Here is a 6,145-nt window from a genome sequence, read left to right as displayed (position 1 = left end):
AGCTGAACGCTGTTAAACCTGTCTCAAGCCTTTTGAGCCTCATGAACCCCGTGTTACACTTGTTGAGTACGATATGTACTTACGCTTGTTTATTTTCATTATTTGGATAAAAATCCTAGATGGGTAACAGATGACTTTGGGTATGATGATTTTCCTGAGGACTACTAGATTGTGGTCAACCAGTTGACGTCCCTATGAAATGGAGCTTCCACGAGAGATCTTTTTATTACCTTCGCTATATTTATGTGATAACTCTGTCTTATTCGTGATGTAATAAACATTTGTGATGATACTATTCATAATTTGTCGGCTTATGTGTGTGACTGATCTCTGGGTGCACATAAGATTTTGCACTCTATTTTATCCTTAAAATTGGGTGTGACAATTTCTGGATGTTGCATAACATGCATGCTGCAAGCGTATGTTTCAAGTGTATGTTGCAAGTGTTTCATCTTGATGTTGCAAAAATAGATCTGGGTGTTGCATATGTTTGCAATGGCTTTCAAGTGTTTTGTGAAGTGTTTCATACATACGTTGCAAGTGTTTAAGTTGTTTTCGAACGTATGTAGCAAGATTTTGTTCTAAATGTTGCAAAAGTAGATATAGTGTTGCACATGTTGCAATAGAACCCACTTGCTGCAGCCTCCTGTTGCAGCTGCTGGGGCACCGCCGAGCGTGCGCAGATGGTCCCTGCATGCATGCACGTGGGAAGCGGAGGTGGCGCGAGCAGTCCTAGCGTGCAGGCGTGCACCGTGGGCTGGGCGAGTTGTCCAGGCAGCGCGAGATGTCCCGCATGGGCGTGCGAAATGCAGTAGGCATGGGAAGCGGAGCGTGGGAATCCGAGCGGGCGGGGTGCGCGACACGATGCAGACACGGGCGTCCATCCGGACGCTAACGTCTCCATTGTTTTTAACATTTGAGAAAAAAATAAATTGGGAAATGACCGTGGAGAGGGAAAAAAAGAGATCGGAAACCTATGGACACAGAGAAAGAAAATGAGAAGTAACCGTCGGGTGGGAAAAAGAAATCGGAAACTCTATCGACACCGACAGGAACACAGGAACGGAACACATAAAAAAAGATGGGTTGAAAGGAACTCCGGGCTCTTTAATATTAGGTACAGAGTTAAGAGGAGATAAAGATAGAGTAAAAATTTGGTATTCTAGTTGACTATATAACAAGTTGTACGCTCAGATGCAACACATGTGTATGTTGGCTCGTTTTTAATGGAAGTACCAGAAAACCTATTATATAGGGTAGCACAAATGGCGTCAATCCTGAGGACTGATAGTGATGTTCAAGACCGAAGCATCATGAGGACTTAAGGAGACGCATTTTGTTCAAGCAAACAAACCCAAATTTTCGTGTTGCCATCACAGCTTTATTTCCTACCACCCGTTTCCCCTTTCATCTCTCATATCCACACCTGTGGTGCCAATCCATGACAAGATGGTGTGGAGCGAGTAAGTAGCTAGGCCTCCCCTCGTCCTCGATGCTTTGATTTCTTCCAGGTAGACATGAAGGCACAGGCGATGAGTTCATCCTTGCGAGCCATGGGATCCCTTCTTGGGAAGCTCTAACACAACATCTAGAAGAAATAAATAGCTTCCTGGTGGATCCGTCAAGTGTGGAAGGTCCTAGCGTCATGGTCAAGTGCTGGACGAATGAGGTATGCGAGCTGTCCAATGACAAATGGCCCTATTTTCTGGGGTGGCTCTTGATCCAGCCACCTCTACAAATTGATTTGTAAAGGCCGTTGGATATAGAGCTGCCTCTAAAAATGACGTCGAAACATTACATAATAAAACTTAAAATTTTCAAATGACCTGGGATGCAAAAACGACCAGAACAACAGTTGTAGATCTCGAAAAGTTATACAGTGTTGTAGTTGACAACGTTTTCATTTAAAATCATCTATCCAAGAAAAATAAGTTTGAATTTTTGACATTTGAAATTCAAATTTTTTGAACGACCACGGACAGAGAAACAACCAACACAAAAGTTTTAGATCTCAAAAAGTCATACAACTTTGTAGTTGATAACTTTTTGAATTAAAATCATCTATCCAACGAAAATTATATTTGAATTTTTCACATTTAAAATTTGAATTTTTTAAACAACTTTTGATGGAGAAATGACCAAAACAAAAGTTGTAGATCTTGAAAAGTTATACAACTTTGTAGTTAACAACTTTTTCATTTATAATCATCTATCAAAGAAAAATTACTTTCAAATTTCTCAAATTTAAAATTTAAATTTTTAAAATGACCTCAGATGGAGAAATGACTAAAACAAAAATTTTAGATATCAAATTTTTATATGACTTTGTAGTTGACAACATTTTTATTTGAAATAGTTTAGGGTCCCAAACAATCATTTCAAAATCAGCTGAGTATAGTACGAAGTGAAAGAATATTTCATATTGTAGCACCCGGTTTTAAGAACAAAACCAGATACACACCATATGCGAGCATAGGAAGTCAAATCTCACATATAGCTACAAATAAGTGTAATATCAAAGGACAATACTTAAATACATAGCGTATTAGTATAAAGAGTATAACCTCAGAGTATAGACAGCGTAAAGGCAACTCCGATCTTCAGGCGAAGACTCCAAATCCACAGGGACAACTGACTGGTTGATCATAATCCTAATTCCTCCAAACACTAACAATCTGGTACCCATCCGGGATTTTTATCCAAATAATTAAAAATAAAGCAAGCGTAAGTACATGTCGTACTCAACAAATATAACATGGGGTTCATGAGGCTCAAAAGGTTGACACTGGTTTAACTGCGATTAGCTTTTAATAAGTCATCTTTTAGCAATTGAGTAGCAACAAGTATTATCCACAAGCCCATAAACACATGATCAGGTAAACATGAATAATAAATAGCATAAACAATTAACCATTAGTGAGCATCTTCATCATCCATATCATTATTGTCCATCATCTATTCCGTAAATGGTCCAAGGCCGCTCATGACCGTGAGCACGGCTGATATATCAGTTTTACACTCTGCAGAGGTTGTACACTTTCACTGTGAGTCGTGATTTACCCTTTTGCCTGAGGCGGCCAACCTCTTGACCCACTACCAAGGAAGGTCGGCAGGGTTCACTATAAAGCCTTTCAAATGTTCGTCTAACAAGTTAGGGCCGCTAGATTCACTCGGCAAACAGATATAGGAATCCCCCTGTCAAATGGCACAATTCCTTCACGGCTATACACATAAGAGTAGAGGTTGTCCTATACCTGATTCGTCAAGTCATTCTTATGCTAATAAAGGTAACCACTAACAAGCTAGAAAAGATCCTCATACTGAGCTAAAGCCAGAGCCATGTAGCTCTCACAGCTGTACTGTAAGTCCCGGATGATCACTTACAGATAAGTCCTTAGAGAGAGGAATCTAGAGCACCATAGAACAGCCCAATGCTCTAGCCCCCTTGTTCCATGTTGCTAAAAAACATCTTTTAGTGTTTATTGCATATACCATTAGTCAAGTTACAAGATCATGGCTTTAGTTGAGCACTAGCAAAGCTACCCAATGCAATTTCCCATAGGAATCAAGACACAAGGTACAAAGTACTAGAAAATCCTTAGTGATAGTCAAGGTAGACATATGCAGTATGAATTAAATGATTAAAGGTGTATAGGACAACAAGGAAGATCCCATGCTATACTTGCCTTAAACACCGATCCTTCGGTAAGTTTTAATCTTCAGCGTTCTTCTTCTTTTTCTTCATCACCACGTATATCTCACTGACTAGACGAAATCATAAAGCACCACACAAGCATCCATACAATCATACACGAAGCAAACAATAGATCTATATTAGAACAGTACACCAAACATAAAATCAAGATAAAAAGTTTGTACAACGAATCTACGTCTCACTACGAACACACAGACACGAAAAGCACGTTAATCGGAGCTACGGTTGAAAAGATACATCTACCGAAAGATTTACTTTATACGCGGAAAAGAAAACTATAGGCTTCATTTATTTAACTATATAAAGTCTTATATAAATTGGATTAAATCAAATTTAGATTTGAATTATAAAACTAAAGTAAAACAAATCACATTTTATTTACAAAACCCAGTTGCATAATTGTTATTTAAGATATGATCTAAACCATGAAATTTCAGAAATAGTGACATGGTAACCACTGTTACTAACGCGTAGTTCTCGTTGCTATGAATCTAACGCAACTTGAATGGGTCAAAACGGATCTAAAACGCAAAAGATATGAAATAAAGAAGATTTCCTTTATTAAAATAATAGATTAAATCTAATCACGAATTTTAAAAGTTAAAAACATCTGAACAGTAGTATGAACACGTAGATTATGAAATTACGAACCTAACGCAATTTGAACGGATCAAATCGGAGTTAAAACGGAGAAGTTATGGCTAAAACAAAATCAGTGGCAAATATGTAAATAGCTGAAAACGTATTTTAGACTTAACCGAAACAAAATACGCTTTCAAATGAAGAAAACAAAATCTGGAAACATGTTTTGGACTGCGGGTTTATTTGTCAAAAATAGAGGGACTCTTTAGCAAAAAGAACAGCGAAGGGGTAAGTTCTAATCTGGACCATTGATCTAAAAACGGACGGCTCAGGATGATTACGTATTCCTATTGTAAAGGAAAACGGCCACAATAAAGCATGACGTGGAAGATGAGGTCATCAAGCTAACTAGCAGATCGGCACAGCGTAACGCATATGCAGGCTCACGCCGGTGGCATCTACAGCGGCGACCGGAGCAACAGAGATTGAAAGAAAGAGAAAGAGAGTACTGGGGGCTTCATCACCTACCGCAACAAGGACACCGGACAGGAGAGCAGGCGACGGCGGATTCGATTTTGGGCTTGGGTGCTGCAGCGGGCGAGCAGCGATGGCGTAGGACTCAATTGAGCGGGTCAGGATGCATGGTGATACTCTAGTGAACTTGCGCCGGTTGTAGAGAGAAGAAGAGAGCAGGGGCGGGAAGTGGTACTCACGGCATCGTTACCTCTCGGAGAAGCTCGGCAGGGTGCTCCAAGCGACGACGGAACGGCAAAGCAACGAGGCGAGCTCGGCAAGGCTTGAGGCGAGGGCAGAGCTCCGAAGCTTGGGATAGGAGGCGGCGCTGCATGCACTTGAGGACTCGAGCGGCTCGTCGGCACGAGCACGCTAGGGCATAGACGACGGCTGCGGCTTTCTCCAGGCTTGGTGAGGGACGACACGGCGCGGAGGCTTATATGGGGCGAAGCGACGTGGCGCGCACGGCAGGGGAGGACTCGGGAGCGGCGCAGACACGGATTTGACGAGGGTTCGTCGGTGATACGGAAGGCGGCGGTCGAGTCCGTGGCGACGACGACAGTGCCGACACCGAGGGCCCACCTGACAGCGTGCGGAGAGGCACGGGTCCAGCGGCAGTGACGGCTCGAGAAAGACGGCGCGTGGGCAGCACGGACTCCAGGCGGCGACAACGGAGTCCAAGCAGATAACGAGCTTGTGGAGAGGATGAAGCTCATAGGGCGGCCCCACCTGTCGGCGCAAGAAAGAAGAAGGGGACGCGCGGGCGGCTTTCGCTGCTGAGCAGCCGAGCGCGCGGGCTGAGGCGCTGAGCTGCGGCCAGGGCCATGGATTGGGCCGTGCGGAGAAACGAAGCTGGGCCTGCGTGCGAACTGAACGGGCTGGCGCAGTGGGAAGAGGAAAAGATGGGCCGCGCGGTTGGAAACAGCCATGGCCACGTGGGACGAGAACGGCCGCGTGCGAGCAGGCCGTCTGGGCCAAAACCGAGAAAAGGAGTATGGAGTTTTCTTTTTCCAAATATCTTTCTATTTTCCTTTCTTAATTCAACCCAGATTTTAAAACATGATCCAAATCGAATTCCGACGTAGTTTCAAGTATATTTTTCAACTCAAATAAAAGTGAGAAATTTTGATAAGTTTTCAAAAATAAATTTTTACAATTTCTTAAAGTCTTTTGTTTTCTAATTCTCTTCTCTTTCTTTCCTTTTACTTCAAGACCATTTTTAATTTCATTTGCAAAAGCAATTTTAACCATTTTAAATTTTCAATCAAAACCACTCAATCAAATAATCAAATGCACCGGCATGTATGCACAAACATGTTGCTAGCTTATGATGAA

General features: G+C 42.2%; 1 long non-coding RNA gene across 1 annotated transcript; it reads right to left on the bottom strand.

Annotated features, from left to right (window-relative positions):
• Positions 1-2,105: 2,105 nt before the first annotated feature.
• Positions 2,106-5,418, bottom strand: LOC136481606 (uncharacterized). The gene is made up of 3 exons (XR_010764791.1): positions 5,011-5,418; positions 3,687-3,761; positions 2,106-2,675 (listed from the first exon to the last, which is right to left on the bottom strand). It is a non-coding gene; the product is annotated as an uncharacterized lncRNA (long non-coding RNA).
• Positions 5,419-6,145: the final 727 nt, after the last annotated feature.

This window comes from Miscanthus floridulus, chromosome 9, assembly GCF_019320115.1.
Source record: "Miscanthus floridulus cultivar M001 chromosome 9, ASM1932011v1, whole genome shotgun sequence".
Classification (NCBI taxonomy): Eukaryota; Viridiplantae; Streptophyta; class Magnoliopsida; order Poales; family Poaceae; genus Miscanthus; species Miscanthus floridulus.
The sequence above is the reverse complement of the archived record's forward strand: the minus strand, read 5'-3'. Positions and strand labels throughout refer to the sequence as shown.